This window comes from Castor canadensis, chromosome 13 (assembly GCF_047511655.1).
Source record: "Castor canadensis chromosome 13, mCasCan1.hap1v2, whole genome shotgun sequence".
Classification (NCBI taxonomy): Eukaryota; Metazoa; Chordata; class Mammalia; order Rodentia; family Castoridae; genus Castor; species Castor canadensis.
Genome location: NC_133398.1, coordinates 27572085 through 27594874, shown reverse-complemented (window position 1 = coordinate 27594874; position 22790 = coordinate 27572085). Strand labels below are relative to the sequence as shown.

Genomic DNA, 22790 nt, shown 5'->3' with positions numbered 1-22790 from the left:
CAAATGTCCCAAAGAATTATAGCAATAAGCTTTGCTGACCAAAACTTTGAAAATCTAACTAAGTTGGAATAAGCAACTTGCAGATCCCCATTTTTCTCCTCACAGCCATATTTCTGGCCTTAATGTAGAGCTCAGACTATGCTAGTCTTCTTAAATGTCCTTTCATTGCTGCTATTTTCCTGGAGCCCATGATGTGATGGCTTTTCTCTCTCTCATCTAGGGTTCTCTGTGCTATGCAGTTGGCTGGCATGACTCTCCAGTTTTAATAGAACTGCATTTCATCAGGCTCAATCTTCAGGAGTAGTTCAGGGAGTGATAAATCTAGATCTCTCTTTCACTCTCACTATTGACTTTCCCTGTCTGGCAATCTCTATTTCTTTGTCTCTTCAGGACCATTCCAGTTTCTTATGCAAGTTTCTTCTTTTAGCAGCCATTTTTTTTATTCAGCATTCTTTTGTTTCATTCAACAAACATTTACTGAGCAACTCCTTCCAATTTATATATTCTGCCATGCACTTGAAATACAGAGATGAGTATGACTCACTTATTCATTCAATAAATACTTATACAAATGTCCCAAAGACCATGTGTACAATAGTGAGCCAGATAGTTTCTCAAAGAGCTTTAAATAGGATTAGAGCTTTTTTAAAAAAAATTGTTTTTTAGTATTGGGGCTTGAACTCAGGGCCTAAACTTTGAGGCATTCCACTAGGACTTTTTTGTGAAGGGTTTTTTTATTTTTGATAGGGTCTCACAGAACTATTTGCCCGGGCTGGCTTTGAACCATGATCCTCTTGATCTTTACCTCCTGAATAGCTAGGATTAAAGGGGTGAGTCACTGGTGCCCAGCAGAAATAGAGCTTTAACTTAAGACAGGAACACAGACTTAAAGCCAAAAGCAGTTAAGGAAAGGTTACTTGCTCCAGTTATTGTTAGAAGTGTTTTGCATGTATTATTCCATGTACTTATCACACAAATTAACCAAGCAGATTGTTTTCTTGTCCCCACTTTACAGAGGAAGGAACTAAGGAACAGAAAGATAAATAATGTCCCCAAGGTCACACAGCTATTAAATGATGGAGTGGATGGCTTCAACTATAGATCCTGAATTTAAGCCAGGGACGGAAGTGGGAATATACTGCCAAAGTAGGGCAGAGAATTTTATCACCAAGACTGTAATTGCACATGCATGAAACATTTAGTCCATTCTTGTTTTTATATTCTTCATACATGATGCACCCTTATTCTGCATCCAAGACAGACGACCCCTAACATTCCACTTAATGCTCCCTCTGCACTTAACCACTGCTTCCCCAGATCACTATAGCAGGTGGAGATAACTAAAAGGACTCTGGAAACCTGATGGAAATTAATTAACCCAGACGGTTAGGTGAACCTGGAGGAGTTAAGCTAAGCTTAAGTGATCAGCAGAACTTTGCTAAACAAAGTGGCTGATAGACCAGGGTGCAGGAAAAGGCACTCCAGGCAGAAGGTACTGCCTGGGCAAAGGCAAGGAGACACAAACATGTACAGAAACTGGCAAATACTTTGGTGTTCCAGTATCCAAAAGTCAGAGACAAGAGTTACTGGTGAAAGTAAACAGAGCCAGGCTACACAGAAACACCCAAGAGAGGTCAAGAAGCTAGAACTCCACCCTGAATGCTATGCTGGTTACTGGCATGATCAGATTGATGATTAGTAAAGTACACTGGAGGATAGATTGGAGGAAGACAAGACTAATGATAGAGATCTTTCTTTTCCAGGTGTCTCTGAATGCCATACTTCTCCAAATAGCCTCAAGTACCATCATTATGGAACAGCTAAGATGGAAAAATCAGATACCAGATTGGGAACCCTCTTCAACATCCTTGGCCGAGGAGATTCTGCTCACAGCATAAGTCACCAAGAAGACCCGGCACAGTCACGGTTAATCTGGGGAAGGCTGCTCATCTGAATAAAACTATCTCTGGGAACTAACTGTGTCAGCGTCTCACTCTAGCCGGTAACAAATTACTCCATCTCAGGCAGAGGTGTGCTTGCTGACTATTTCATGTGGTAACATTGGATTTGCAACCTGAAACACTAGTGTTAGCAAAGGGTGTAGCTAGCAATTTGAAATTGGTACACACAGCAGTCAATCAATTTCTCCCCATCCCCATTGTCCCCCAAAGTAGGCTTGCCATTAAACACAGTATGAAGTCCTTCCCAGTGGGGACATATCTACCCTTAGTTAGCTGCATGCCTCTCCCCTCTCCTCTGCCTCTTACAGATGCAGCAGAAGTTAAGAAGAAAACTCCATCACCACAACAACTCTGACATTTGGACTCTGGAGTTACTTTTTCATTGAGCCTTCTGCTTTTTAATTTATTCAGAGTACATGGGAAGGGAGGAAAGGAAGTGGGGAAAGAGAAAGGGTGGCAGGGAGGGAGGCAAAGAAAAACACATTTTCTCTGTCCAAAAGGGCTAGAAAGGAAGAAACTGAGAAATCAGCTGTGTTCATTTCAATAAGTACTTATTGAACTCACATGCCGGATTCAGAGGACCTGAAGATGAGTAAGGCAAAGTCTCTATCCTTGAGTGGCCCCTGTTTGGTTGTACACACCTATGCACATACACATGTCACATGCAAAGTGATAGAGGTATATGATTGGTACGGAAGCCACCTCAAATAAGGAGAGATATTGGAACGGAACTCTGTAAGGCAGTAGAAGAGACAAGATCTTAAAGTTGTGAAGTGGGAAATGGCTGAGAAGTTATTCAGACATACATAAGGGGACAGAAGACACACTGACTGATCAGAGCAGAGGTACATGGGTAGGAAATAGCATTGCCAATCCTAGAATTCCAGAAGTGTGAGGGGTAAAGAGGAAGCATCGTGAAATAAGACCTTGGAGGTGGTGCTGTGGCAAGGGACAGGCCCTGAGAACGTGGAGCTGGAATCCATGGGCTTTTTTCCTAAAGAAAATGGGGAACTAGTGAGGGTTTACAGGTAGGGAAGTGACATGGTCAGATCCACGTTTCTAAAGATTCTTTCTGTGGCCGTGTGGGGGATGGAGCGATGAAGGGAAAGACTGAAGGTAAGGAGATGAGAGGCTATCCATAGAACATGAGTTTCTGTGTTTTCAGTAGAGATCGATAAGAGGGCTGGACTTTAGGAATAGATAGCTGATGATTTTCATGGTAATGATTTTAACAGCTTTCAGTTATCTACTTGGTGGGCTCTGAATGTTTGTGTGCCTCCAAATGTCATGTGTTCATACCTAACCTCCAATAAGCTTATATAGAGAGGTGAGGCCTTTAGAAGGTCATCAGAGCAGAGCCCTTATAGTTGGATTAGTTCTAAGAGGACTAAAGGAACTCATTCATCCATTTCTCCAAGTGAAGACTCAGCTGGAAGACACAGTCTATGAAGCAGAAAGCAAAATCTCATGAGACACTGAAATTTGCCAGCTTCTTAATCTTAGAATTCCCAGTGTCCAGAACTGTGGGAAGGAATTTTGGTGTTTATAAGTTACCCAGTCTAAGGTATTTTGTTATAGCAGCCCAAATGGATCTAGACACTACTATTTTACAAGTTACAAAGACAAACTAGTCCTTTAAAAAAATCTTTCCTTTATTTTCTTTCCTTTATAAGGTAACTTCCACAGTACTGTGGTTAGCTCCACCAATTCTGGAATCACATGACCTGAATGCAACTCTTTGGTTCTCTCCTGCTGCCTTTGTACAAGGAATGTAAACTTCTCATTGCCTTATTTCTAAAACAGGAGCATATCTTATGATGCTATCCATCTCATTGATTGCTATGTGCATAAAAAAAGGTAAAATTCTGAAGTAGGTTCATTTTTAGTTGCCAGAGACTACTTGCTTGGATTTGTATTTCTGCTTCATTATCTTCTACCTGTGTGACCCTGAGTAAGTCACTTAACATCTACAACAGACTTTAGAAAAGCAATAACTTCTTAAAAGAGAGACTGACTATCCTGACTTTGCAATATTTTTCCCATTTAAATGAGTATCTACAGTATCAGGTACTGAGAAAAGATACTCAGTGATTAAGTTTATAATAATTTCTTTCACTTGCAGTTTCCAAAATAACAATTTCCTTATCACTAGTCACCTTTTTTGAATATTTCTGTAGAGTCACCAGTGGATCCATGGTCACTCAAATAGCAGCTAGAATTGATAAATTGGTGGTCAGTGTTTATCTTGTACCTCATTGCAGTGAGGACACATTGCAGAGACAACTGCTATTCAGTATAAATTAGTTGGAATGAAGAGTTGGAAAGCCTGAGTTTAAATCTCACTCCTGCCATTTATCAGTTAGGTGGTTTGCTAAATTGCTTAAATTTCTTGACCTGTAGAGTTTTGGGTATATGCAACACATGTGAAAGTGCTAATACAAACGGCTCAAGTGAAGCTTTGGTGAGCAGAGGGAACCCAAATGAGAAGAGAAAGAAAAGAATAATGGTCCTATTGGTAGCCAATTCATTATTCAAGTTTCTGTATAATTCTAACGCTTGGATGGGGAATTCTCTGATGTTGGCCACTTCCAAATTCTTAATCTTTTTATTTTTAACTAAGAAAGGTCTTGGAAAGCCTTTTCTAAGGAAGTTCGCAATAACATTTCCTGCTTTTCTTTTTCTAGGTGCAAAGGAACCTAGTGGAAGTATGTTAATTTTGGAGTCATTGAATCTGAGTTCAAATTTCACCTGTTACGTTCCAACTATATGATCTTGGGTAAGTTAATTAACTCAGGGGCTCTAGCTTCTCCATGTATCATAATGGATACATTATTTCTCACAAATTTATAAGAAAATGCACGTGAACCCCCAGCACAGATCCTGGCATAAAGGAAAAGCTCAATGTTCGTGTTGTTCTTTCTTTCCTTCCTTCTATCAGTTGGTCTTTTCTTCCTCTCTCCTTCCCTTCTGCAGGCTCCCCTGACCCTCTGCTCCTTTGGCTAAGCAGATTCAGTTCTGGAAACAGAATGAATGGCTTATGGTTCATTTCAGGACACAGATATTTTGAGCTGTTTGTTTTCCAGCTTACAGTCATGTTTTCCAATTCAGGTTACGTTTCCTGCTGGAAAACTGGGCCCTCACAAGAGCTTTTGGCAGTCACAGACTGATTTGGTTGAGAACCATCCCATCCTTGGCAGGCAGTTGAGGAGAGCCACTCTGTGTGTGTGGGCCGCAATTCACACTCCTCTGAGCTTGGACTGCTCGCCAAAGTCACTACCAACACAGCTCCATCTCCCCTGGGTATGTAGCCATACATCCCCTGGGTATGTAGCCATTAAGCTGGAAAAGGGTTTCTTTTCCAGCTTAATGGCTACATACTTCCTTGGACATAGAATGTGGAGGCCCTGAAATAGATAAAGCTGAACTTTGCTCAAATCATTGGTCAGAGCTGAGTATGGACACCAGACTTTTAAACCTCTGTAAAGGAGGTGGGTTGGGGAAAGGCTCAGCCATGAGTGTCATTCTGTGGAAATTGGTCCTAATCTAGTGGAATGTTTTCTGGTTCCCAGGCCTTTCCTTTCATTACTCTCTGCTGACTTTGATACTAGATTTATCTGAAACAGGAAAAGCTGGATATCTGCATGTAGAAGGCTGAAACTAGATCTGTGTCTTTCACATTTTACAAATATCAATTCAAAATGAATTAAAGACCTTAACAAGGCCTGAAAATTTGAAATGACTGCAAGAAAGCATAGAGAATACACTGGTGCATACAGGCATGGGAAGTAACTCCCTAAATAGAACTCTAATGGCTCAGCAACTAAGAGAAAGGATTAACAAACGGAACTACATGAAACTAAAAAGCTGCACAGCAAAGAAAATGGTCACCTGACTGAAGAGGCAACACACAGAATGGGAGAAAATCTTTGCCAGCTATACATCTGACAAGGGATGAATAATCAGAATATACAGAGAGCTCAAAAAACTAAACTCTCAAAGAATCAATGACCCAATGAAGAAATGGGCAAATGAACTGAGCAGAAAAATTCAAAGGAAAAAGTACAAAATAGCCAAAAAATTGAAGAAATGCTCAACATCCCTGGCCACAAAAGAAATGCAAACCCAAACCACCTTAAGATTCCTCGCTCCTGTTAGAATGGCTACTATCAAGAACACAAACAACAATAAATATTGGCAAAGACCTGGGGGGAAAAAAAAAGAAAAAGCATATCCCTTATGCACTGTTGAAAGGAATGTAAATTAGCACAACCACTATGGAAAGCAGCATGGAGGTTCCTAGAAAACTAAAAATAGATCTGCCATGTGATCCAGCAATACCACTCCTAGGCATATATCTGAAGGAATGTAAGTCATGATACAAAAAGACACTCATGCACCCATGTTTACTGCAGCATTATTCACACTAGCCAAGCTATAGAAACAACCCAGATGCCCTACAACTGATGAATGGATTAAAAAATATGGTACTGTATACAATGGAATATTATTCAGACATAAAAAAGAGTGAATTTTTGTGGTTCACAGGTAGATGGGTGGAACTGGAGAATATCATGTTAAGTGAAGTAAGCCAGGATCAGAAAGGGCAAAGATTGCATGTTTTTTCTTGTATGTGGAAGATAGATACAATACAAATACAAGCATTATCATATAAAGTGGGACTATTAAAGGAAACTAAGAGAGGAAGAATAGAAGAAAAAGAATGGTAGAGAATGAATGATAAATTCATGAATGAATGATGTATTAAAATACATCACATCTGTGTAGGAAGAAGACAAAACTAAATGTGCTGAAAACTGTTGGACGATATGGGGAGGAAGGAAAGGGTAAAGAAGAGTAATAGAGGGGATCAGGTAAAATACCAAGGCAAAAACCCCACTGAACAATGAACAGACACTTCAACAATGAAGGGCATTACAATAATACAGGAGAGGATAACAGTGAGATGGCAGGTAAATGAAGAGGGTAAAGGAGGGTGAATATGGCTAAGGTACTTTGTACACGTGTGAGTATGGAACATTGAAACTTTTCAAAGTCATTTCAAGAAGGGGAATGGGGGAAGAGGGAGATTAATGGAGGAGGGTAAACCAAACTGGGGGTATAATATATGTATATATGAAAATGTTGCAACAACCCCCCTCTGCATAACTATCATATACCAATAAATAAATAAAATAAAAAAGTGGAAGAAAGTCTGTCAGTCCCTCTCTTTGGTATCATCTATCTATCTACCAATCAATCTTCTATCTCCCTCTATCTGTTCTTGGCTGAGACATCTATCTTTTCCTGCCCTGTACACTAAAGCTCTTGATTCTGAGACCTTCACCCTTGAACTGGGAGTTGCATCATCAGCTCCCTTAGTTCTCAGGCCTTTGGATTTTCATTGTATTTCCCCATTTGCTTTTCTGAATCTTCCACTTTCAGGTGGCACACCCTGGGACTTCTCAGACTGCACAGGGACATTTGACAATTCCCATAATGAATCTCCTCTCCTATCCTCTATACATCATATTGTTTCAAGATTCTCTGTGGAACTCTAATACATCCTCTTCTCTCTCACTCATGCTCTTTTTCTTTTTTTTTTTGCACAGACTCAGATCCAGTGTACTTGAAACTCAAATCTGATTCTGTATCACCATTGCTAAGAATTTCCATCATTTGTTCTTCAATGATTAGCCATACGATTTACCTTAAATGCAGGAATGAGTTCATCCTCTGTCTCTCTTTTGCATTTTGGCTGTAAAATGGTAGAATACCCTGGACAATGTCATGACTCCTTTGTCCTTGATCTTGTAATTTCTTCTACCAGTACAGTCCCCCACCACACATTCTGCCTTGTTCATTCTTTCAATAAATTATTTTCAGTTCCAAACCTTAGTGCAAAGAATTCTTCTGTTTCAAACAGAGTTTGAAAACACTAGACTCAGTAATCCCTAAAGTGCTTTCTATCTTGAAAACCCATGATTCTGCAAAATCTCACATTTCATATTCAGAGTCACCTGCTGCCTTTCATTGTTTTTTTCTTTTTTTCTGTATGTCAGACGATATCTGTTGTTGAAACTGTGTTGGGGGCTGTCAATGTCCTTTAAAAGAAGTCTGAAATTGAAGATCAAATCCACAGAAGTACCATCAACACTGTTTGTAGAAAAAAAGTCTCAGAGCAGAAATGGCGTAGAAAAAAAATGTACCAATTCCAGTAGAAAAAAAATATACCAATTCCAGTAGGAAGAAAATGTGAGCTCAGAGATCTCATGGGACTTGACATTTCCATCGATCATGACCAGTGAGCATGGAAGGGAAATGATTTGGTTTAATGCAAATCCTCTGGATCTAGTTAACCATTTGGAAATCATGAATAACAATCACTTTCTCCATTAAGGTCCACTTCTTGTCACCAGCTTTAATAAATACATATCATACTGTTCATGCATCAGTGCTACAAGTTCTTCAAGAACAATTTCCGGGGATACACATGTACAAGCTGACATGCACACAACACATGAACTCATGTATGCACTTCTTGTCCTCTACAATACACAAATTAGGCTAAAATCATGGCTTTCACCTGCCCACCAGCATACAGCCATCCCAGAGAAAGGTTAGACAGCTAGGCTCTGAACATTTTTTGCTTTCTTGTTTCATTACCATCTATTCTCTTGCCTCACTGTGCTTTTGCATTTACCAGACTCCGGCAGCTCCTGTCCCAGCACCAGCTCTGTGGTCCCTCTTGTCCTAATATGCAATCTGGCTTCCCACTTTGTTGTCCTGGCACACTCACTTGGATTCACTCATCCTTTGATTCAATTTGCTCCCAAATGTTCTAGGAAACCCTTCTCTACAATTTCCATATCAAGTCCCTTGCTTGGGGAATTCACCTTAGTAAAGGCTGCTGGCCTTACCATTGCTTAGCTGAGCCAGATGTTAAATTACTATCTCTCGGCTCCAAACCTATTCTTCTGCATTCAGATTTGTAATGCTTGGACTGGAGGGCCTGTAAACCTCAATTCTGCTTTGCTACCTGGCTCCATGGTAGGTTCTGTCAATAGAGAGCACCAAAGGGAGATGAGGAGACAGAGGAGAAAGGAAGGACTTCCTCTTTCCTGTTTGCTACATGAGGGCTTCCACGGGTCACCCCTGGCTCTCATCTTTACTCCAGCAGCAGAAGTTTGTTTCTGCAGCAGCAACTGAATTCAATTTTTCCAACACTTGAAGAACCACCCTCTTGGACCTTCCTGAGAGACCCAAGTATAGTCCAGCAGAAGGAGCCTGCCACTCTCATATGTCTGAGGGACCTTAGTGCATTCTTCAAAACCTTGTCCATTCATGAGAACCCTCACCATGCTTTTAATGCTCCCTCAGTCTTAGGCATAACAGCTTCTCCTACTCCATTTATGTGATACCTTAGTGTAACTTTTCAAATGTGTAGTTAACATTTCTTTATACGTCAGTATTTTTTATTCTTACTATTAACAGTTCTTGCTGTTAAAACAACTGGTATACTTTCCTTTTGAGACACCAGTCATAGAGGAGGTGACTTACAAGTAGGTTCTCTTAAAGCTTCTTTCTCAGCACTGATGCAATTTATCTTTATGAAGTTGGAGAAAGAGCTTGTATTCATAGATACTAGATTTCCCACTGTCTTAGTACATGGTCGAGTTGCCTTTTTTGCATCCACCTTGAAGTAAAGTGTATTCCTAGGATTTGTTTTCATCGATGATATGTGAATGGAAATGATGTCTGTTACTTCTTGGTGGTAACTTTAAGATGCAGTGTGAACTTTGATGCTTTTTGTTGTTGTTGTTTAACTGTTTTTATGGGATCTTTCTCTTAGGTCTCTAAGTATCTATGATAAACTGATTGTCCTTACTCTCCCTGCAATTGACCTACACTAGACCTGTAGCTGCTCAAGAAAATAGTTAGGTCAGGAAGACTCAGAGGGTACTTGTTACTGTACATAGTCCTAACAGGAACATAAAGCTTAAGAAATGCAGGAAGTTAGAAGTAAAAGTTTTGACCTGGTGAGGTGAAGCAGAGAGCATGTTGCATGGAGCTTGTTTTCTCTGTTTCAGATCTGGCTTTACTCTTAGCTGTGTGATACTAAGCCAGCTTCTTAAATTCTTAAAGTCTGTTTTCATGCCAATGAAATGAGATATTGTTAACTAATTTGTAGGGTTGTTGGGATGATGAAATATGAAAATAAACAAAAGTGCTTAGCCCAATGGATGGCACAAGAAGTTATGATTTCTAGGTGAATACAGAAAGGTTGTGTCATGTGGAAAAATGAGCTGAGCTGAGTGATCAAGACATATAGGATGCAGTCCAGCAGCTCTTAGTAGCCTTGTGAAAGTAAAAGTTATATGGCACTCTCATTGATTCTCAGTCCCCTCACGGGTAAAAATGAGGAGGTCAATATTACTGCCTTATCTGATTCTTTGGGTTGTTATAATCAAATCTTGGCAATGAACATGAAAATGCCCATGAATTGAAAGGCCTAAAACAAAAGTGAAACCATTTACTGAGATATAAGCTGCCCTAGGGGGGTAGAACAAATATGAGTTCAAAGCTTTAGAAAGAATCTTTACAAAAGACTCAGAAGGCCTAAATTCCTGATTGGTAATCTGGAAATTAGATAGCTTGTCCACCTATGGACACAGAAAAACAATTTAATCTGCTTCCTCCTTGTGATATGCAGGATAATGATGATAATTATGTAAATGGGATTTTAAAATGTACTAGGTATGCAAATCGTTGGGTATTGTCAGGTATTGACATTGTTTATTTAAGAGTTTGGGGTCAATAATAGATTTCTTCTCTTTGCTTGAAAAGGCTGAGAGCCAACTTCAGTTTTCCAGGGGCAGGTTCTCAGGTGTTTTCATGCGTATCAATGTCTTAGATATTCATATTTCTACTGCTATACTACTTTTTTTGGTGGTACTGGGATTTGAACTCAGGGCCTTATGTTTGCTAAACAGGTGCTCCACCACTTGAGCCATGCCTCCAGTCCTTTTCTTGCTTTAATTATTTTTTAGATAGGGTCTTGTGTTTTTGTCCATGGGTGACCTAGGACCATGATCCTCTTACTATGCCTTCTGCATAGCTGGGATCACAGATGTGTGCCACCACACCTGGCTCATTAGTTGAGATGGGGACTCATTAATGTTTTTTCTAGGCTGGCCTTGAACCACCATCCTCCTGATCTTTACCTCCTGGGATTGCAGGAATAAGCCACTGAATGTAGCCCTTGCTACTTTGACTTAGTTTTGAACCACATGCGGCTCTCTTCCTCTTGATTTTGTTCTCTCCTTCACCATGAAGAGATACATAGTGTTTTTCTTGGATTGTTCAGCTGTATTTATTCCAGTCTAACATTTCTTGAACATCTTTTCTTTGTTAAGTCTTCTATGTTAAAGGGGATAGAAGTGGATACAGTCCTTCTCTTTCTGGTCTATAGCTAGTTGTGTAGAAATTCTCTTATTCAACTTATTCTTTTCCATTCAATGTGTTGCCCTCATGGCTGCTATAAAATAAGGGAGTGATGCAGGGATTTTGAATTAATAAATGAGTGGATATTCTGAGTTGAACATGAGGCTCAGGTATCTACGTGTCTATATGTGTATGTATCTATCAATCTATGTATCTTTATATGTATGTATGTATCTATCTATCTATCAATCATTTGTCTATCCTTCCATCCTTTGGATTTGAGGAACTACATGACTATTCAGGACACATCAGAATAGAAACTAGGATTAAAATCTTCCTATAGCAATGCTTAGTCACAGAATAAGAGAGAGCATGGAGGTATGGAAAACTATTTACTTTATAGGGTTGTTTTCTGGGGCAAATCATTTATCTTTTAATCTCAACTCCAGCATTCAAGCAATGTTATATCTTTTAATTATCTAATGTACATAACTTAGAGGATTATAAGAATGAAATAATCACGGGTCAAAATACCTAGAACTGTGAAAGTCTATTATAGATTGAATGTTTATATCCCATCCCCCAAATCCAAATGTTGGAATAAGTCCCTAGGGTGATAGTATTCAGCAGGGTCTTTGAGAAGTGATTAGTAATAGTATCAGCGCCTTCATTAATCAGGTTAGGACCTCTTATATAAAGACTCTCCGGACAATTCCTTGCCCTGTCTGCCATGAAGAGGGAATTTACCAAACCCGAATCTGTCAGAGCCTTGATCTTGGACTTGTCACTCTCCAGAACTATGAGAAATAAATTCTGTGTTCTTTATAATATAATCCATCCTGTCTATGGTAGTTTGTTAGAATAGCTCAAATGGACTAAGACATAGATACACTGAATATCTTTAATAAACAGCATTTGGTGTTATTTCTTTTATTATTATAATTTATAGGATGAGAAGCACCATCCAGATAGATATTTTCCTATTTGTGAGATGATATTTGAAGGACAGAAAGGGAATGAAAGAATAAATATGCATTGACTGGCATCTTTTAGTAGTTAATCTTCATCTCATAGCTGGGACATGTTTTAGCCTCAGCAATAACCTCTTCCTTCAGAAGAAACTGGACCTTGAAATGGAAAAGTGAGAGGTGGAGTGGGAGAGATGGGAGCAGAGAGAAAGGAGGCTGAGCTCTAAGAGTAATCCAGCATGAGATGTCCAGGTGCATCAGAAGATCTATACCGGGTGGATGCCTAGCTAGGGAAGATGAGGCATCCTGAGACAGTGTTTCTTTCAATTTAAGGGAAATAGACTGTCAAGAAGTTCTGTCATCTTAATGAATTCCACATAGAATCAGAACTGAAGGTGATATTTTGGGCTTGAACTTTTCCATTTTTAAAAAGAATTTTGATCAAGTATAAACTGTGTATTTCTTTTTTCACCATGATAACTGATCGTGTACTTTTTATTATGACGTACTTTTAAATTCATAGAAAAAATTGCAAGAAAAGCTAACAGAAATTCTCATTTCCTATATCCAGGTTCCAAGGGTTTACATTTTTCCTGTTTGTTTTATCACTCTTGTGTGTTTGTGTGAGTATTCATGAGTCTGATACACACATATATAGCTATTAGATTAGCTATTAGACAAGCACACACACACATATGTATAAAAGTATTTTTTGGTAGTGCTAGGGATTGAACCTAGGGCCTTGCACATGCTAGGCAAGAGCTCTACTGCTTGACTTATACCCCCAGACCTCTTTTAAAAATTTTGTTTTTGAGACAAGGTCTTACCACTACCTTTGCCTTGGCTAGCCTCAAGCTCATGATTCTTCTGCCTCCTCATTGCCTAGACTAAAGGACTGCAGCCATGCATGGCCTATACAAAGTTGTTCATAATATTTTCTTACCATACTTGAGAGATCTTTTGCATTAATTTCTTGGTCACTGTTTTGTTGATTTTGGATTTGTATTTATGACTTCTTTCTTTTTATACACTTTTTATACACTTTGTTCTTTTCTTCCCTTGCTTCTTAAGATGGAAATTTAAATAATTTTAAGCATTCTTTTCAAATTTGTTCATTTAGTATTATAATTGTTCTTTAGGTGCCTCCTACAAATTTCATATGTTGTGTTTTTGTTATCATGAGATTCAAAGTATTTCCTAATTTCCCTGCTATAACTTTTAAAAATCTGCTGGTTATTGAGAAGTGTTCTGTTTTATTTCAACACATTTAGAGCCTTTCTAGCTATCCTATTGACTTTGATGTCTAATATAATTTCATTTTGTCCAGAGAACATACTTTGCAAGATTTCAATATTTTGTTATTTGTTGACTTTCAATGAACTAGCATGTAGTTTGACTTGGTGAGTATCTCATGTACATTTTAAATGAGTTTGTATTCTGAAATTTTAAGGATAAGACTATAAATATCGATTACAGAAAATCGCTGTATTGTTCATATCATCCATATTCTTATGAGTTTATCAAGTGGTGAGAGATGTTAACTATTTTGTTTCATGTACAGTCACACATCACACAATGCATTTTAGTCAATCACAGGCTACATATATGATGGTGTTCCCATAAGACTGTAATGGACCTGAACACTCCTATTGCCTAGTGAGGTTGTAGCTGTGCTAACACCATAGTATAATGCATTACTTGCATGTTTGTGATGATGCTGGCATAAACAAGCCCATGGTGCTGTCAGTTGTGTAAGAGTATAGCAAAGAGAATTATGCCAGTGCATTATACTTGGTAATGATAATAACTGACTATGATAAAGGATCATGTGTTTATTGTAGTATATTTTTTCATTATTTTAGAGCATAAAAAATTTACTGTGAAACAGTATGCTGTGTTACACTGGAGCAACTTCATCTTTTACCACACCACTTGATTGCAATAAGAGTCTGTACTGAGCAACTGTTCTATATCATCTAAGTCTGTTGAAAGACTCTCTGAGATCACAGAATCATGGAATTGCTTAGTGACGTATTGCTCAGAATATGTACATGTCATTAAGCAACACATAACTGTATTTTTAATCTCTATGATTAGATGCATTGACATTTAAAATCATTGTGTTTTGTCCATGTAGTGACCCTTTTTTGGAAAAGGCCCATCTTTATCTCTGTTCAAGGTTTTTGTCTTGAAGTCTATTGCACCCACTGTGCTTTCTTGTGCTAATGTTTGTACAGTGTTTTGTTTTCTATTCTTTAAATTTTACTGTACATGTGTGCAAATTTTGCTATACATGTTCCTTTGTGCTGTTATAGGCATAGTATACATACACATACACACATTATGCAAACTTGTTTACACAGTCATTCATTTTTGAAGAAAATGAAAAAGTAGTGGTAGAGTGCCTGCCTAGGAAATGTGAGGCCCTGAGTTCAAACTCCAAACACTATATTTTCACATATTTTTCTCTGCATTGTTCTTCTTTGACTTGTTTTTGGAACTTTAATTATAAAATGTGAACCATGTCACAGGGAGAAGCTGAGGACAAACATATTGGGGGCAGTCCAGCCTTAACTCTGATGAACAAATTGGAATGGAGAAGCATGAGAAATATGAAGAAGCCAGGTAATATGGCTCCTCAAAAACTCATAACTATTCAACTGAATCCAAAGATGCTAAAATGGCTGAAATGTCAGATGATAAACTCAAAACTTTAGTGTTAAACTACTCCAGGAATGGGGGGGAGGATGAAGAAGAATGGTTGAGGAGGTGAATTTATGTATGATATATTTCATACATTGTAAAAACCTGTGTAAATGCACAATGTACCACCACCCATCAAACAAAAAAGGAAAAAAAGACAATTAAGGTAGAAAGAAGAAAAAAGAGGAGATGAACCAATTTGGGTTATAATATATATATATATATTATATATGTACATGTACATATATAATATAGCTAATATGCCAAGACCACAGATCAAAGAAAGCATATTGAAAGCTGCAAGAGAAAAATGTCCACTTATTTACAATGGCAAGCTCATGAGAATTATATCAGGCCTCTCAGCAAAACACTAAAAGCCACAAAAGCATGGAATAGCATATTTCAAGCTGTCAATGTAAATAACCAAACATAATCACTATATCCAACAAAGTCATCCTTTAAAATAGAGAAATAAAAGTTTTCTGAGATAAGCACAAACTAAAGCTATTTATGAGCACCAACCCAGCATTTTTTTTCTTTATTCATTTATTCATATGTGCATACATTGTTTGGGCCATTTCTTCCCCTGCCCCCCACCCCCTTCCTCCACCCCCCCTCTCACTTCCAGCCAGAACCTGTTCTGGCCTTTTCTCTAATTTTGTTGAAGACTAGACATAAGCAATAATAATAAAGACATAGCATTTTTGCTAGTTAAGATAAGAATAACTATACAGAAAGATTCCCAGCATTGCTTCCATGCACAAGTGTATTACAACCCAAATTGATTCATCTTCACTACTTCCTAGTTACCTTTCCATATTGACCTCTGTCATTTTAAGGTTACTGCATTAGCTCCTCTGCAGTGGGGACATCAAACACTTTCAAGTTTTGGGTTTCCTACCTATCCCCATTCCTCCCGTATGTGCTCTCCCCTTAGCCTGTGACCCAAGTCCAAAAACATTACTGCAGTTGTCCTAGATCTAAAGTCTGCATATGAGGGAAAACACATGATTTTTGGTCTTCTGAGCCTGGCTAACCTCGCTCAGAATGATGTTCTCCAGTTCCATCCATTTACTTGAGAATAATATTTCATTCTTCTTCATGGCTGAGTAAAATTCCATTGTGTATAAATACCACATTTTCTTAATCCATTCATCAGTAGTGGGCATCTTGGCTGTTTCCATAAGTTGGCTATAGTGAATAGTGCTGCAATAAACACGGGTGTGCAGGTGCCTCTAGAGTAATCTGAGTCACATTCCTTTGGGTATATCCCTAGGAGTGAGATTGCTGGATCATATGCAGATATAGGTTTAGTTTTTAAAGAAGACTCCATATTGTTTTCCAGAGTGGTTGGACTAGCTTGCATTCCCACCTGCAGTGTATGAGGGTTCCTTTTTCCCCACATGCTTGCCAATACCTGTTGCTTAACCCAGGCTTTTAGAGGATATTTAAAGGAATCCTAGAATGGTAGAGGGAGTAAATTCAAGTACGATATGTTTGATATTTTGTAAGGACTTTTGTAAACGCCACAATGTACTCTCACCCAGCACAACAATTTAAAAAAAAGAATCCTACATACAAATGAGGCAGATATACAGTCACATGAGAGCTCAGAAAAGAATAAATTTTGTGAGAGGAATAGACAAAAACTAGGAAAGAAATAAGTATGTTCAACTCAGTAAGCCAGCAAAGCCTTAAGAAGAAAAGGGGGAAAGAAGAAACAGTTCTCAAATCAGCCAGAAAAAAGAAAAAAAAAAGACATTTATAAATACTTCTGAATAACAATCCTAAATGTAAATGATCTTAACTTTCCAATTAAAAGTCACAGACAAGCTGATTGAATTGAAAACCAAGATCCAATTGTTTGTTATCTTCAAGAAACACACTTCATTGGCATAGACATACACAGAATGGATGGGAAATTATATACCAAGTAAATGGATGCCAATAAAAGCAGGAGTAGCTATGTTCATATCTGACATAGTAGACTTTAAGCCAAATTAGTCAGAAGAGATAAAGGTCACTACATATTAACAAAAGAAACAATCCATCAAGAAGGTATAGTTATTTAAAATATGTGTATGCACTGAGTTTTGGTGCACCCAATTTCATAAACCAAACACAACTGTATATCAAAATACAAATAGGTTCAGATGCAATGAGAGTAATGACTTTAAAATTCAACTTTCATCAAGAAATAGATGAAAGTCATCTACTTCTTTTACTTTAAAATAAAATTTTTTTGTCATCTAGACAAAAAAAAAACAATACATGGAAACTTCAGGCTAAAACTACACCATAGATCACATGGACTTAATATATATCTATGGAATATTCCATTAAACAGCTGTGGAATACACATTTTTCTCAACAGCCCCCAGAAAAAAAGTCTCTAAAATAGAGTACATTTTAGGTTCTAAAGCAAGACTTAATGATTACAAAAATTGAAATAATTTCCTGTGTCCTGTCAAATCATAGTAGAATAAAACTAGAAATCAAAAGCAAGAGAAGCTACAGAAAGAGTACCAACCCATAGAGATTGATAATATTCTCATTAAAGAAATCAGGAAGGAAATAAATAATTCTAAGAATCAAATGAAAATGGAAACAAAACTAACCATAACCTTTGGGATATAGCAAAGAGAGTTCTAAGAAGGAACTGTGTAGCTACAAGTACATATATTTAAAAATCAGAGAGAGCTCAAGTAAGTAATCTAGTGATACACCTAAAGGTCTTAGAATATTAAGAATAAGCCAAATCCTAAATTGGTAGATGGTAATAAATAATAAAGATCAGGGTGCAATTTAATGAAAAGTAGACTGAAAGAACAATATAAGGACCAATGAAAAAAAGAATTGTTTTTTCAAGAAGATAAACAAGATTGACAAACCCTTTGCCAAGCTAATCAAAAGGAAGAGAGAAGACCCAAATTAATAAAATTATAGGTGAAGAAGGGGATGTTACAAAAGGTACCAACAAATTTCAAATGATCAATAAGGAATAGTTCAAAAACTACACTAATAAGTTAGAAAATCTAGAAGAAATTGATAAATTTTTAAACACATATGATCTACCAAAATTGAACCAAAAGGATATGAACAATCTAAACAAACCTATACTGAGCAATGAGATAGAAGCAGTAATAATAAAGAATCTCCTGGAGGTTCCAAGATGGTGACTAGAGGGAGGAAGCAGATAGCATGAACTCTGTAAAGCAAAAGCCTTGCTGAGACACTGGCGACACACCTGGCAGGAGAAACCACCATGAAGGAGCAAAACTCTGACACCCCGAACCTCCAGCCTGCACATAGATTCTCCATGCCTATTACACAGAGAAATCAGGAGGGCTCCCAAACTGCCAGACACCAGCTCCTAACCTGCTTGGGAGATGCAGACCAACAGGTGAGCAAATAAGTGGCACGTGATATCCCCACAGCCACCCCTGGGATAAACCAGCATAGAACCCTGGACAGTCTGACCCACACCCTGGGGAAAAAAAAAATCTGAAAAAAAAAACAAGGAACTGAAAAGGACAAGTAGCAAAAACAGTGGGGTGCCTTGAGCTCCAGAGAAAGGGGGAGGGGCAGGCACCAGTGTGAACTTTAAATAAACAACCCTGCCAGAGAAGGTGGGTTTGGCGGCTCTCTCCAGCAAACTCGGAGTGGACAAGGCTTGCAACAGTGGTTGATGTGTGGCACACTCCGCTGGAGAGTGGGGGAAGGGCAGTTACCCACATGAACTCTAAATAACAAGGACTGCAACTGTAGCAGGCTTGTAGGACTCTACACTGGAGAAAAGGGGAGGGGCAGGTGCCCAGAAGAACTCTAAACAAACAAAACCTGCAGAGTAGGTGGATGTGATGGCTCCCCCCAGTGAACTGCAATAAATAAAGCCTGCAGCAGAGCTGGCTGGCAGTAGGTGGAAGGTGACCACAGCCTGAAACAGGACAGAGAGGACTTCACAAAGCTGTCACCTGACTCAACCACCTGGTGAGACAACCACAGTGCTACTGACTAAATACCAACACCAGGACTGGATGCTGAAGGAGCAACACCAGAACTACTAAGACTGAAATGCCATGGTTTCTGAATCTGAAATTTTTATTCTTTTATAGTTTTATATATCTTTACTTTTCTTTCTTTTTGAAAAATATTTCTCCTCCTCCTCCTCCTCTTCCTCCTCCTCCTTCTTTTTCATTTTCCCTTTGGTGAGACAATGACAGAGCAACTACTCAGGACTGGATGCTGAAGGAGTAACACCAAAACTATTAAGACTAAAACTTTATTGCATTTGAAGCTGGGATTTTTTTTCATTTTCTCTCTTTTTTCTTTTTTCTCTGTCTCTCTAAGGCTTGTTTAGTTTACTGTTGATTAGTATACAATCTCTCCCTGTTTATTTCTTTGGCTTTCTATTTTTTTTCTTATTTCTTTTATTTCTTTGCTTTCTTTCTCCTCTTACCCCTCCATTCTAGATATCATTATTTTCACTATTATAAGCTAGATAAATACTAAATTACACACAGTACATGGACAGTATTGGCACCAAGTGGAATGATGGGAAGATGGAAAAAGGATGGAAACCATTATCCCCCCAATAACAAATTAGTACAGGAAACAGAAGGAAATGAAGAAAACAGATACCCAGATCCAGACTCAAACAAAGATAAACAATGTCAAAGAACACAATGAAGCCCACAAGAACATCCTGAAAGAAGAAATCCTGTAATCAATGAGAATTTTATAAAGATGATGATGGATATGGTCAACCAAAATGTACAGGAGACACTCAAGAAATTCCATGATGGCAAAAATAGAGAATTGCAGAAAGAGCAAGAAATAAAAGAAACCATAGAAGCACTGTATAAACACCAAAGTGAAACAAAGAACACAATTAATAAAGAGATAAATGAACTCAGGATGAAAATAGACAACATTAAAGAGGAAACCACCTAGGATATGGAAAACCTCAGAAAAAAGAATGAAACAAATTGCAAAACATAATGGAAGACAAATCCAGCAGAATAGAACAAACAGAAGACAGAATCTCAGAACTCGAAGATGAAATGGTAATTAAAGGAAAAACTGAAGAACTATTAGTTAAACAACTCAAGACCTGTGAAAAGAAAATGCAAGAACTCAATGACTCCATCAGAAGACCAAACCTGAGAATCATGGGCATCGAAGAAGGAGAAGAGGTACAAGCAAAGGGAATGTGTAATATATTCAACACAATAATAACAGAAAATTTCCCAAATCTAGAGAAATCTATTCCCATACAGATGCAAGAGGCTTCCAGAACACCAAACAGACCAGACCAAAACAGAACTACCCCATGACATATTATCATTACAACAACAGCACAGAATATAGAGAAAATATTGAAGGCTGTAAGAGAGAAAAACCAAATAACATACAAAGGTAAACCCATCAAAATCACAGCAGATTTCTCACAGAAACCTTAAAAGCAAGAAGAGCATAGAGTGAGGTCTTCCAGGCACTGAATGAAAATAACTTCAACCCTAGGATACTCTACCCAGCAAAACTATCATTCAAAAGAGATGGAGAAATAAAAGTCTTCCATGAGAAGCAGAAACTAAAGCAATATATGACCACAAAGCTACCACTACAAAAGATTCCAAGTAATTCTACATGCAGAAAGTGAAAGCAAATAAAACAATGAAAGGACAGGCAGTACCAAACCAAAGGAGAAGAAAAGGCAAGAAAGTAGAGAGTAACCTCAACTTAGGTACACACAAACCCTTAAACAACTAAGACAACTAAATAACAGGAATTACCACATACCTATCAATACTAACACTGAATGTTAATGGACTTAATTCCCCCATCAAAATACACTGTTTGACAAACTGGATTGAAAAGGAAGATCCAACAATTTGTTCCTTACAGGAGACCCATCTCATTGATAGAAACAAGCATAAGATTAGGGTGAAAGGTTGGAAGAAGACTTAACAAGCCAATGATCCCCCAAAACAGGCAAGAGTAGCAATACTTATCTGACAAAGTAGACTTCAAACCTACATTGATCAAATGAGACAAAGAAGAACACTCCATACTAATAAAAGGGGAACAAAAGGAATAACAATTATCAGCCTATATGCACCCAATGTCAACACACCCAATTTCATCAAACATATTCTGAAGGACCTAAAAACATATATAGGAGAGATCCAAGATGATGGCTAGAGTGCGGAAGCAGAAAGCGAGCCTCCTATAGTGAAATCTTGGAGAGACGCTGGAGACACACTTTGCAGGCAAAATCACCGAGAAGACCATTAAATGGAGAAACAAGGAGGGCCCCTGGGGCCACCAGTCACCCGTGCCCAGATGGCTTGGGAAGATGCAGACAAGGTGAGCATCACGGTACCACAGTACTCCCACAGATAACCCTGGGCCAGAGTAGCATAGCCCCCTGGACAGTCTGACCTCCATCCAGGGATAAAAGAGAAACTGACTAATAAGCAATAAGAACAATAAAGACATGTGGGAAACAGGGCGGGGCGCACTGAGCGCTGAAGATTGGGGGAAAGGAATCCTTCCTGGAACTGTAAATAAACAAGCCAGGCGGGCAGGAGAGGCTGCAGCAGGAGCGGGGGTGTGCGCCCAGCAACCAGGAGCGGGAAAGCTGGTGAGAGTGGTGGAAGGAGGAAAACTCCACAGGAGAGAAGGGAAGACCCACTTCCCACGTGAGCTGTAAACAAACATGGTGGCTGGCAGGAGCAGCAGCACTGCCCAGTAATCAGGAGCAGGAAAGCTTGTAAAAGTGGCAGTGGGAGGAAAACTGCACAGGAAGAGGGGGAAGACCCACTTCCCACATGAACTGTAAATAAACATGCAGGCCTGAGAAAGCAGATGCTTTCCCCAGTGTGCTTGGAAAGGGGAAAGCTTGTAGCAGAGCTCACGCAGAGGAGAACTCTGAGTAAACAAAGCCTGCAGGGCCAGGTGAGTGCTAAGCTCACCCCAGAGATCTGCATAAATAATGCCTCCAGCAACAGCAGGCTGACAGCAGAGGGCAGGCAGGCCACAGCCGCAGATACCATTCTCAGAACTGTCTCCAGAATCTTTTTTTTTCTCTTTTTCTCCCTACATTTGATGAGACAACAACCGAATTACACCTGCATGCCGAAAAACTTACTGAAACTGTATTGCATTTGAACTTGGGACACTTGGTGGGGTTTTTTTGTGTGTGTGTGTGTGTAGTTTTGTTCTACTTTATGCATCCAATTTGAAGAGACAACTACAGAACAACATCTGAGTCACCATCTCCAGGACTGGAGACTGAGATGGACACCCAAATTATTAAGACTGAAACTTCATTGCATTTGAACTTGGAGGTTTTTTGGTTTTTAAAAATTTTCTATTTTTCATTTTATTTTATTTAATTTATATATTTATATTTCTTTCATTTACTTATTTTTTATTTTTATTCTTATCTTTATTTTTTTTGATTTTTTATTTTCAATCCTCTCTCTGTCTCTCTAATGCCTGTTCAGCTTACTGTCGATTAGTACACTAATGCTCCCTGTTTATACCTTTAAAACGTTCTTGTCTGATTCCTTGTTCTGTTTTCTCCTTCTTGTCTGTTTATTTGTTTTTCCCTTTTCTTTAACTTCTTGCTTTCCATCTCCACTCACCCTTCCATTGTAAATATTACCACTGTTATTATTGCAAGCCAGAAAAGACTTAATTGCACACAGTA

General features: G+C 38.5%; 1 long non-coding RNA gene across 2 annotated transcripts in view; it reads left to right on the top strand.

Moving 5' to 3' along the window:
• Window positions 1-4742, top strand: part of LOC141415627 (uncharacterized) — a 250779-nt gene extending 246037 nt beyond the window's left edge. Inside the window, exons 3-4 of one of the 2 annotated variants that reach the window (XR_012440620.1) lie at window positions 1764-2030; window positions 4646-4742. This is a non-coding gene — a long non-coding RNA (uncharacterized lncRNA). The remainder of the gene's footprint in view (window positions 1-1763; window positions 2031-4645) is intronic. The other variant, XR_012440621.1, reaches the window with a different exon arrangement.
• The last annotated feature ends 18048 nt before the right edge of the window (window positions 4743-22790 follow it).